The following is a 12368-nucleotide window of genomic DNA, read 5'->3' as shown; positions in this document are numbered from 1 at the left end:
AGGGGACCCCTCTTTGTCCCCAGGGCCATTGTGAAATCCTGGGGACCCCTTTTGTCCCCAGGGCCCATTGTGGCACCAAGGGGAACCCCTTTGTCACTGGGGGCCATTGTGACATTCCAGGATTCCACTTTGTCCCCAGGGCTCGTTCTGACACCTTGGGGACTCCCATTGTCCCCAGGGCCCATTGTGACATCCTGCGGACCCCCCGTTGTCCCCAGGGCCCATTGTGACATTCAGGGGACCCCTCTTTTTCCCCAGGGCCCATTGTGACATCCTGGGGACCCCCCTTGTCCCCAGGGCCCATTGTGACGTCCCAGAACCCGCCATTGTCCCCAGGGCCCATTGTGACATCCTGGGGATCCCTGCTTGTCCCCAGGGCCCATTGGGACGTCCCAGGACCCGCTATTGTCCCCAGGGCCCATTGTGACATCCTGGGGATCCCTCCTAGTCCCCAGGGCCCATTGGGACGTCCCAGGACCCCCATTGTCCCCAGGGCCCATTGTGACATTCAGGGGCCCCCGTTTGTCACTGGGGCCCATTGTGACATCCCAGGACCCCACTTGTCCCCAGGACCCATTGTGACACTATATGGACCCCCCCTTGTGCCCAGTGACCATTGTGACACCGTGGGTACCACCCTTGTCCGCACGGCCCATTGTGACATCCTAGGGACACCCCCTTGTCTCCAGGGCCCATTGTGACATCCTGGGAATCCCCATTGTCCCCAGGGCCCATTTTGACATTCAGGGGACCCCCCATTGTCCCCAGGGCCCATTGTGACATTCAGGGGACCCCTCTCTGTCCCCAGGGCCCATTGTGACATCCTGGGGATCCCTCGTTGTCCCCAGGGCCCATTGTGACGTCCCAGGACCCCCCATTGTCCCCAGGACCTATTGTGACATTCAGGGGAGCCCCTTTGTCACTGGGGCCCATTGTGACACCATGGAGACCCCCGCTTGTCCTCAGGGTCCATTGTGACATCCTGGGCACCCCCCATTTTCCCCAGGACCCATTGTGACATCCTGGCCACCCCCTTGCTCCCAGGGCCCGTTGTGGCACCATGGGGACACCCCCTTTGTCCCCAGGACCCATTGTGACATCCCAGGACCCCCCTTTGTCCCCAGGGCCATTGTACCACCATGGGGACCCCCTTTGACCCCAGGGCCCATTGTGGCACCATGGCAAGCCCTTTTGTCCCCAGGGCCCATTGTGACATTCTTGGACCCCACTTTGTCCCCAGGGCCTATTGTGACACCATGGGGACCCCTCCTTGTCACTGGGGACCCATTGTGACACCATGGGGACCCCCCCTTGTCCTCAGGACTCATTCTCACATCCTGGACACCCCCCATTGTCCCCAGGGCCCATTGTGACATTCACTGCACCCCCTTGTCCCCAGGGCCCATTGTGACATTCAGGGGACCCCTCTTTGTCCCCAGGGCCCATTGTGACATCCTGGGGACCCCCCCTTGTCCCCAGGGCCCATTGAGACGTCCCAGGACCCCCCACTGTCCCCAGGGCCCATTGTGACATTCAGGGGACCCCCTTTGTCCCCAAGGCCCATTCTGATACCGTGGGGACCCCCTTTGTCCCCAGGGCCCATTGTGACATTCAGGGGACGCTCTTTGTCCACAGGGCCCATTGTGACATCCTGGGGACCCTCCTTGTCCCCAGAGCCCATTGTGACATCCAGGGGACCCCCTTTGTCCCCAGGGCCCATTGTGGCACCATGAGGACCCTCTTTGTCACTGGGGCCCATTGTGACATCCCAGGACCCCCCTTTGTCCCCAGTGCTATTGTGAAATCCTGGGGACCCCTTTTGTCCCCAGGGCCCATTGTGACACCGTGGGGAACCCCTTTGTCACTGGGGGCCATTGTGACATTCCAGGATTTCACTTTGTCCCCAGGGCTCGTTCTGACACCTTGGGGACTCCCATTGTCCCCAGGGCCCATTGTGACATCCTGGGCAACCCCATTGTCCCCAGGGCCCATTGTGACATCCTGGGGACCCCCATTGTCCCCAGGGCCCATTGTGACATTCAGGGGACCCCTCTTTGTCCCCAGGGCCCATTGTGACATCCTGGGGACCCCCATTGTCACTGGGGCCCATTGTGACGTCCCAGGACCCCCCATTGTCTCCAGGGCCCATTGTGACATCCTGGGGATCCCTCTTTGTCCCCAGGGCCCATTGTGACGTCTTAGGACCCCCCATTGTCCCCAGGGCCCATTGCGACATTCAGGGGACGCCTCTTTGTACCCAGGGCACATTGTGACATCCTGGGGACCCCCCCTTGTCCCCAGGGCCCATTGTGACATCCTGGGGATCCCTCCTTGTCCCCAGGGCCTATTGTGATGTCCCAGGACCCCCCATTGTCCTCCGGACCCATTGTAACATTCAGGGAACCCCTTTGTCACTGGGGCCCATTGTGACATCCCAGGACCGCCCATTGTCCCCAGGGCCCATTGTGACATCCTGGGGACCTCATTTTCCCCAGGACCCATTGTGACCCTATGGGGACCCCCCCTTGTTCCCAGGGCCCATTGTGACACCGTGGGTACCACCCTTGACCGCAGGGCTCATTGTGACATCGCAGGACCCCCCTTTGTCCCCAGAGCCCATTGTGACATACAGGGGACCCCCTTTGTCCCCAGGGCCCATTGTGACATCACAGGACCCACCCTGGTCCCCAGGGCCCATTGTGACATCCTGGGGATCCCCCCTTGTCACCAGGGCCCATTGTGACATTCAGGGGACCCCCCTTTGTCTCCAGGACATATTGTGAGACCGTGGGGACCTCATTAGTCCCCAGGGCCCATTGTGACATCCTAGGGATCCCCTCTTGTCCCCAGGGCCCATTGAGACGTCCCAGGACCCCCCATTGTCCCCAGGGCCCATTGTGACCTCCTCGGCACCCCCTTGTCCCTAGGGCCCATTGTGACATTCACGGGACCCTCCATTGTCCCCAGGGCCCATTCTGATATGGTGGGGACCGCCTTTGTCTCCAGGGCCCATTGTGACATCCAGGGGAACCCCCTTGTCCGCAGGGTCCATTGTGGCACCATGGGGACCCCCTTTGTCACTGGGGCCCATTGTGACATCCCAGGACCCCCCTTTGTCCCCAGGGCCCATTGTGACATCCTGGGGATCCCCATTGTCCCTAGGGCCCATTGTGACATTCCAGGACCCCCCATTGTCCCCAGGGCCCATTGTGACATCCACTGCACCCCCTTGTCCCCAGGGCCCATTGTGACATTCAGGGGACTCCCATTGTCCCCAGGGCCCATTGTGACATCCTGGGGACCCCCCATTGTCACTCGGGCCCATTGTGACATCCTGGGGACCCCCCCTTGTCACTCGGGCCCATTGTGATGTCCCAGGACCCCCCATTGTCCCCAGGGCCCATTGTGACATTCAGGGCACCCCCTTGTCCCCAGGGCCCATTGTGACATTCCAGGGACGCCTCTTTGTACCCAGGGCACACTGTGACATCCTGGGGACCCCCCCTTATCCCCAGGGCCCATTGTGACATCCCAGGACCCCCCATAGTCCCCAGGGCCCATTGTGACATCCTGGGGATCGCTCCTTGTCCCCAGGGCCCATTTTGACGTCCTAGGACCCCCCATTGTCCCCAGGACCCATTGTGACATTGAGGGGGACCCCCTTTGTCTCTGGGGCCCATTGTGACATCCCAGGAGCCCACATTGTCCCCAGGGCCCATTGTGAAATCCTGGGGACCCCACTTGTCCCCAGGACCCATTGTGAAACTATGGGGACATCCACTTGTGCCCAGGGCCCATTGTGGCACTGTGGGTACCACCCTTGTCCGCAGGGCTCATTGTGACATCCCAGGACCCCTCATTGTCCCCAGGGCCCATTGTGACATTCAGGGGACCCCCCTTTGTCGCCAGGGCCCATTCTGATACCGTGGGGACCCCGTTTGTCCCCAGGGCCCATTGTGACATCCTGGGGATCCTCCGTGTCTCCAGAGCCCATTGTGACATCCAGGGGACCCCCTTTGTCCCCAGGGCCCATTGTGGCACCATAGGGACCCACTTTGTCACTGGGGCCCATTGTGACATCCCAGGACCCCCCCTGGTCCCCAGGCCCCATTGTGACATCCTGGGGACCCCCTTTGTCCCAGGACTTCATTGTGACATCCTGGGGACACCCCTTGTCCTCAGGGTCCATTGTGACAGCCCAGGACCTTACATTGTCCCCAGGGCCCATTGTGTTATCTGGGGGAACCCCTTGTTCCCAAGGCCCATTGTGACATCCTGGGGACCCACCCTTGTCCCCAGGGCCCATTGTGACATCCCAGGACCCCCCATTGTCCCCAGGGCCCATTGTGACATCCTCGGCACCCCCTTGTCCCCAGGGCCCATTGTGACATTCAGGGGACCCCTCTTTGTCCCCAGGGCCCATTGTGACATCCTGGGGATCCCTCCTTGACCCCAGGGCCCATTGTGACGTCCCAGGACCCCCCATTGTCCCCAGGACCTATTGTGACATCCTGGCCACCCCCTTGCTCCCAGGGCCCATTGTGGCACCATGAGGACCCTCTTGGTCACTGGGCCCCATTGTGACATCACAGGACCCCCCTTTGTCCCCAGGGCCCATTGTGACATCCCAGGACCCCCCTTTGTCCCCAGTGCTATTGTGAAATCCTGGGGACCCCTTATGTCCCCAGGGCCCATTGTGACACCATGGGGAACCCCTTTGTCACTGGGGGCCATTGTGACATTCCAGGATTCCACTTTGTCCCCAGGGCTCGTTCTGACACCTTGGGGACTCCCATTGTCCCCAGGGCCCATTGTGACATCCTGGGGACCCCCATTGTCCCCAGGGCCCATTGTGACATTCCAGGACCCCCCATTGTCCCCAGGGCCCATTGTGACATCCACTGCACCCCCTTGTCCCCAGGGCCCATTGTGACATTCAGGGGACCCCTCTTTGTCCCCAGGGCCCATTGTGACATCCTGGGGACCCCCCCTTGTCACTGGGGCCCATTGTGACGTCCCAGGACCCCCCATTGTCCCCAGGGCCCATTGTGACATCCTGGGGATCCCTACTTGTCCCCAGGGCCCATTGTGACGTCTTAGGACCCCCCATTGTCCCCAGCGCCCATTGTGACATTCAGGGCACCCCCTTGTCCCCAGGGCCCATTGTGACATTCCGGGGACGCCTCTTTGTACCCAGGGTCCATTGTGACATCCTGGGCACCCCCCATTTTTTGCAGGACCCATTGTGACATCCTGGCCACCCCCTTGCTCCCAGGGCCCGTTGTGGCACCATGGGGACACCCCCTTTGTCCCCAGGACCCATTGTGACATCCCAGGACCCCCCTTTGTCCCCAGGGCCATTGTACCACCATGGGGACCCCCTTTGACCCCAGGGCCCATTGTGGCACCATGGCAACCCCTTTTGTCCCCAGGGCCCATTGTGACATTCTTGGACCCCACTTTGTCCCCAGGGCCTATTGTGACACCATGGGGACCCCTCCTTGTCACTGGGGACCCATTGTGACACCATGGGGACCCCCCCTTGTCCTCAGGACTCATTCTCACATCCTGGACACCCCCCATTGTCCCCAGGGCCCATTGTGACATCCACTGCACCCCCTTGTCCCCAGGGCCCATTGTGACATTCAGGGGACCCCTCTTTGTCCCCAGGGCCCATTGTGACATCCTGGGGACCCCCCCTTGTCCCCAGGGCCCATTGAGACGTCCCAGGACCCCCCACTGTCCCCAGGGCCCATTGTGACATTCAGGAGACCCTCTTTGTCCCCAGGGCCCATTCTGATACCGTGGGGACCCCCTTTGTCCCCAGGGCCCATTGTGACATCCTGGGGACTCTCCTTGTCCCCAGAGCCCATTGTGACATCCCAGGACCCCACTTTGTCCCCAGGGCTTATTGTGACACCATGGGGATCTCCCTTGTCCCCAGGGCCCATTGTGACATACCATGACCCCCCTTTGTCCCCAGTGCTATTGTGACATCCTGGGGAACCCCCTTGTCCCCAGGGCCCATTGTGACATCCTGGGGATCCCTCCTTGTCCCCAGGGCCTATTGTGATGTCCCAGGACCCCCCATTGTCCTCCGGACCCATTGTAACATTCAGGGAACCCCTTTCTCACTGGGGCCCATTGTGACATCCCAGGACCGCCCATTGTCCCCAGGGCCCATTGTGACATCCTGGGGACCCCCATTGTCCCCAGGGCCCATTGTGACATTCCAGGACCCCCCATTGTCCCCAGGGCCCATTGTGACATTCAGGGGACCCCTCTTTGTCCCCAGGGCCCATTGTGACATCCTGGGGACCCCCCCTTGTCACTGGGGCCCATTGTGACGTCCCAGGACCCCCCATTGTCCCCAGGGCCCATTGTGACATCCTGGGGATCCCTCCTTGTCCCCAGGGCCCATTGTGACGTCTTAGGACCCCCCATTGTCCCCAGCGCCCATTGTGACATTCAGGGCACCCCCTTGTCCCCAGGGCCCATTGTGACATTCCGGGGACGCCTCTTTGTACCCAGGGTCCATTGTGACATCCTGGGCACCCCCCATTTTTTGCAGGACCCATTGTGACATCCTGGCCACCCCCTTGCTCCCAGGGCCCGTTGTGGCACCATGGGGACACCCCCTTTGTCCCCAGGACCCATTGTGACATCCCAGGACCCCCCTTTGTCCCCAGGGCCATTGTACCACCATGGGGACCCCCTTTGACCCCAGGGCCCATTGTGGCACCATGGCAACCCCTTTTGTCCCCAGGGCCCATTGTGACATTCTTGGACCCCACTTTGTCCCCAGGGCCTATTGTGACACCATGGGGACCCCTCCTTGTCACTGGGGACCCATTGTGACACCATGGGGACCCCCCCTTGTCCTCAGGACTCATTCTCACATCCTGGACACCCCCCATTGTCCCCAGGGCCCATTGTGACATCCACTGCACCCCCTTGTCCCCAGGGCCCATTGTGACATTCAGGGGACCCCTATTTGTCCCCAGAGCCCATTGTGACATGCTGGGGACACTCTTTGTCCCCAGGGCCCATTGTGACATCCTGGGGACCCCCTTGTCCCCAGTGCCTATTGTGAAATCCTGGGCACCCCCTTTGTCCCCAGGGCCCATTGTGACATTCCAGGACACCCCTTGTCCCCATGGCCCATTGTGAAATCCTGGGGACCTCCTTTGTCCCCAGGGCCCATTGTGACGTCCCAGGACCCCCCTTTGTCCCCAGGGTCCATTGTGACATCCTGGGGACCCCCTTTGTCCCCAGGGCCCATTGTGACAGGGTGGGGACTCCCTTTGTCACCAGGGGCCATTGTGATGTCCCAGGATCCCCCTTTGTCCCCAGGGCCCATTGTGACATCTCAGGACACCCCAATTGTTTCCAGGGCCCATTGTGACATCCTGGGGACCGCCCAGTTGTCTCCAGGGCCCATTGTGGCATCCTGGGTACCCCTTTTATCCCCGGGGCCCATTGTGACATCCTGGGGACTCCCCTTGTCACTGGGGACCCATTGTGACACCATGGGGACCACCCCTTTCTCCCCAGTGCCCATTGTGACATCCTGGGGACCCCTTTGTCCCCAGAGCCCATTGTGACATCCTGGTGAGCCCCCTTTGTCCCCAGGGCCCATTGTGACATCCCAGGACCCCCCTTTGTCCATAGCTCCCATTGTGACGTCCCAGGACCCCTCTTTGTCCCCAGGGCCCATTGTGACATCCCCGGACCCCCCATTGTCCCCAGAGCCCATTGTGACATTCAGGGGACAGCCTTTTTCCCAAGGGCCCATTGTGACACCATCGGGACCCCCGTTGTCCCCAGGGCCAATTGTGACACCATGGGGACCCTCCTCGTCACTGCGGACCCATTGTGACACCATGGGGACCTGCCCTTGTCCTCAGGGCCCATTGTGACATCCTGGGGACCCTCTTGTCCCCAGGGCCCATAGTTGCACCCTGGGGACCCCCTCTTTATTCCCAGTGCCCATTGTGACATCCCAGGACCCCCCTATGTCCCCAGGGCCCATTGTGTCACCATGGGGACACCCCTTTGACTCCAGGGCCCATTGTCACATCCCAGGACCTCCCAATTGTCCCCAGGGCCCATTGTGACATCCTGGGGACCCGCCCTTGTCCGCAGGGCCCATTGTGACATCCTGGGGACCCCCCTTGTCACTGGTGACCCATTGTGACACCATGGGGACCCCCGTTTGTCCCCAGGGCTCATTGTGACATCCCAGGACCTCCCATTGTCCCCAGGGCCCATTGTGACATCATGGGGACCGCCTTGTCCCTCTGGCCCGTTGTGGCACCGTGGGGACCTCCTTTGTCCCCAGAGCCCATTGTGACACCATGGGGACCCCTTTTGTCACTGTGGTCCAATGTGACATCCCAGGACCCCACTTTGTACCCAAGGCCCATTGTGACACCGTGGGGACCCCCCTTGTCACTGGGACCCATTGTAACACTATGGGGATCCCCCCTTGTCCCCAGAGCCCATTGTGACATCCTGGGGACGCCCTTGTTCCCCATGGCCCACTGTGATGTCCCAGGACCCCCCCTTGTCCCCAGAGCCCATTGTGACATCCTGGGGACGCCCTTTTTCCCCAGGACCCATTGTGGCACCATTGGGACCCCCTTTGTCACTGGGGCCCATTGTGACTTCCCAGGACCTCACTTTGTCCCCAGGGCCCATTGTGACTTCCGGGGGACCCCCTTTGTCACCAGGGCCCATTGTGACGTCCCCGGACCCCCCATTGTCCCCAGACCCATTGTGACATCTTGGGGACCCCCTTTGTCCCCAGGGCCCATTGTGACATTCAGGGGACAGCCTTTGTCCCAAGGGCCCATTGTGACACCGTTGGAATCCCCGTTGTCCTCAGAGCCCATTGTGACATCCTGGGAACCCCCTTTGTGCCCAGGGCCCATTGTGACATTTCAGGACCCCACTTTGTCCCCAGGGCCCATTGTGACATCCTGGAGACGCCCTTTGTCCCCAGAGCCCGTTGTGACATCTAAGGACCCCCCAATTGTGCCCAGGGCTCATTGTGACATCCCAGGACCCCCCATTGTCCCCAGGGCCCATTGTGATGTCCCAGGCCCCCCCTTTGTCCCCAGGGCCTATTTTGACATCCTGGGGACCCCCCTTTGTCCCTAGGGCCCGTTGTGACATCCTGGGGACCTCGTTTGTCACTAGGGTCCATTGTGGCACCATGGGGATGCCCTTTGTCCCCAGGACCCATTGTGACATCCTGGGGACCCCCTTTGTCCCCAGGGCCTATTGTGACAGGGTGGGGACTCCCTTTGTCCCTAGGGCCCATTGTGACATCCTGGGGACCTCGTTTGTCCCCAGGGTCCATTATGGCACCATGGGGACCCCCTTTGTCCCCAGGGCCCATTGTGAAATCCTGGGGACCCCCTTTGTCCCCAGGACCCATTGTGACATCCTGGGCACACCCTTTGTCCCCAGGGCCTATTGTGACAGTGTGGGGACTCCCTTTGTCCCCAGGGTCCATTGTGAAATTCTGGGGACCCCCTTTGTCCCCAGGGCCCATTGTGACATCCTGGGGACCCCACTTTGTTCCCAGGACCCATTGTGATGTCCACAATGGCCCCGTTGTCCCAAGGGGTCATTGTGACATCCTGGGGACCTCCTTTGTCCCCAGGGCCCATTGTGACGTCCCAGGACCCTCCATTTTTCCAAGAGCCCATTGTGACATCCTGGCGACCCTGCTTTTTCCTCAGGGCCCATTGTGGCACCATGGGGAGCCCCTCTGTCTCCAGGGCCCATTGTGACATTTAGGGGACTTATCTTTGTCCCCAGGGCCCATTGTGACATCCCAGGACCCCCCTTTGTCCCCAGGGCCCGTTGTGACATCCTGGGGACCTCGTTTGTCACTAGGGTCCATTGTGGCACCATGGGGATGCCCTTTGTCCCCAGGACCCATTGTGACATCCTGGGGACCCCCTTTGTCCCCAGGGCCCATTTTGGCACCACAGGGACGCCCTTTGTCACTGGGGCCCATTGTGACATCCCAGGACACCCCTTGTCTCCAGGGCCCTTTGTGACATTCAGGGGACCCCTCTTTGTCCCCAGGGCCCGTTGTTGCATCCTGGGGTCCCCCCTTGTCCCCAGGGCCCATTTTGACATTCAGGAGAGCCCTCTTTGTCCCCAGGGCACATTGTGACATCCTGGGGACCCCCTTTGTCACTGGGGCCCATTGTGACATCCCAGGACCCCCCTTTGTCTGCAGGTCCCAATGTGACATTCAGGGGACCCCACTTTGTCCCCAGGGCCCACTGTGACGTCCTAGGACCTCCCTTTGTCCCCAGGGCCCATTGTGACACCGTGGGGACCCCCTTTGTCCCCAGAGCCCATTGTGACATCCTGGGGAGCCCCCTTTGTCCCCAGGGCCCATTGTGACATTTCTGGACCCCCCACTGTCTCCAGGGCCCATTGTGAACATCCTGGGGACCCCTCTTTGTCCCCAGGGCCCATTGTGACATCCTGGGCTGCCCCGTATGTCACCAGGGCCCATTTTGACACCGTGGGGACCCCCTGTTGTCCTCAGGGCCCATTGTGACATCCCAGGACCCCCAATTGTCCTTAGGGCCCATTGTGACACCATGGGGAACCCTCTTGTCACTGGGGATGCATTGTGACACAATGGGGACCCCACCTTTGTCTCAAGTGCCCATTGTGACATCCTGGGGACCCCCTTTATCCCCAGGACCCATTGTGACGTCCCAGGACCCCATTTGTCCCCAGGGCCCATTGTGACATCCCAGGGCCCCACTTTGTCCCCAGGGCCCATTGTTACAGGGTGGGACCCCCCTTGTCCCCAGGGCCCATTGTGACATCCTGGTGACTCCCTTTGTCCCCAGGGCCCATTGTGGCACCATGGGGACCCTCTTTGTCACTGGGGCCCATTGTGACATCCCAGGACCCCACTTTGTCTTAGAAGGTCACTGATCGGACTACTGGTACATCCTGACTCTGCTTTCTCAATAAACATTGAAGAACACCTGGGGTTTCTTTGCTCCAAGGGAAAACTTCCCTGCCACGGTTCCTGGTTCCCGGTCCTGTTTCCCGGTCCGGTTTGGCTTCGCTATCAGAACAGCTGCTGCCTCCACAGCCGCGCTCAAAGTCCCCGTTGTGACACCGGGATGGCGGGAGAAGGGGGGTGGCGGGGGCGGCAGCGGCGGCGATTGGGGGGGGGCAGTCGGGGCTGGGCGGACAAGCGGCGGCTGCTGCGGCTCCTCAGGCAGCGACAGCAGCAGCGATCGGGGGGACGTGGGGGGCGGACAAGCGGCGGCTGCTGCGGCTCCTCAGGCAGCGACAGCAGCAGCGATCGGGGGGACGTGGGGGGCGGACAAGCGGCGGCTGCTGCGGCTCCTCAGGCAGCGACAGCAGCAGCGATCGGGGGGACGTGGGGGGCGGACAAGCGGCGGCTCCTGCGGCTCCTCAGGCAGCGACAGCAGCAGCGATCGGGGGGACGTGGGGGGCGGACAAGCGGCGGCTGCTGCGGCTCCTCAGGCAGCGACAGCAGCAGCGATCGGGGGGACGTGGGGGGCGGACAAGCGGCGGCTCCTCCGGCCGCGGCCAGGACGTGGCTTCGCCGGCACCGGGGCCCGAGACCGCGCGCTGTGGGGCTGCGGGGCGGCTGTGGGGCCGGGGGGCTCCGGGGGTCCCGCAAAGGGCGCTGTGGGGCGGGATGGGGCGGCTGTGGAATTACCTGTGGGGCACTCATGGGGCTGCTGTAGGGGCTCTTAAGAGGCATGTCTGGAGCACTTATGGGGCGACTATGGGGCAGGTGCTGGGCTGCTACAGCGGGACCTGTGGGGCACCCAGGTATGTGCACCCAGCACCGCGTGCACGCACACGCAGCTACACACTGATGTGTAAGCAAACACGTGGCCACACACACGCACACTTCCACAAGCGTGCCCAGTCCCATCTATTGACAGGAAGACGTACGTGAAATGCACTGACATGCTTGAGGGTAAACACGTGCGTGGATGTTTGGCACACTGCACACACGCACACGTCTGAACGATGATGCTCCAGCTTTAGCATAAATGGAGCGGACATCAAGGCACTCACATGTGGACAGACCAACGTTTATAGGCACTAAGGCTTTCGCGCACAGGTTCGTCCAAGAACAGGCACATACCTGCAGGCACCTCCGAATGTGTGTTCTGTGCATTCTCTTAAGGGACGCTAGATGGCAGCAAAGACCATGAAATTATTAACCTCAGTCTAACCCTAGGTTTATGACATTTTTTCTTACTATAGATGCGTTTGATGCTAAAAATTCCCCCAAATTGTAATGAATATGCGATAATTGTGTGAATACAAGCATC

This window comes from Patagioenas fasciata, unplaced genomic scaffold, assembly GCF_037038585.1.
Source record: "Patagioenas fasciata isolate bPatFas1 unplaced genomic scaffold, bPatFas1.hap1 Unplaced_6, whole genome shotgun sequence".
Classification (NCBI taxonomy): domain Eukaryota; kingdom Metazoa; phylum Chordata; class Aves; order Columbiformes; family Columbidae; genus Patagioenas; species Patagioenas fasciata.
The sequence above is the reverse complement of the archived record's forward strand: the minus strand, read 5'-3'. Positions refer to the sequence as shown.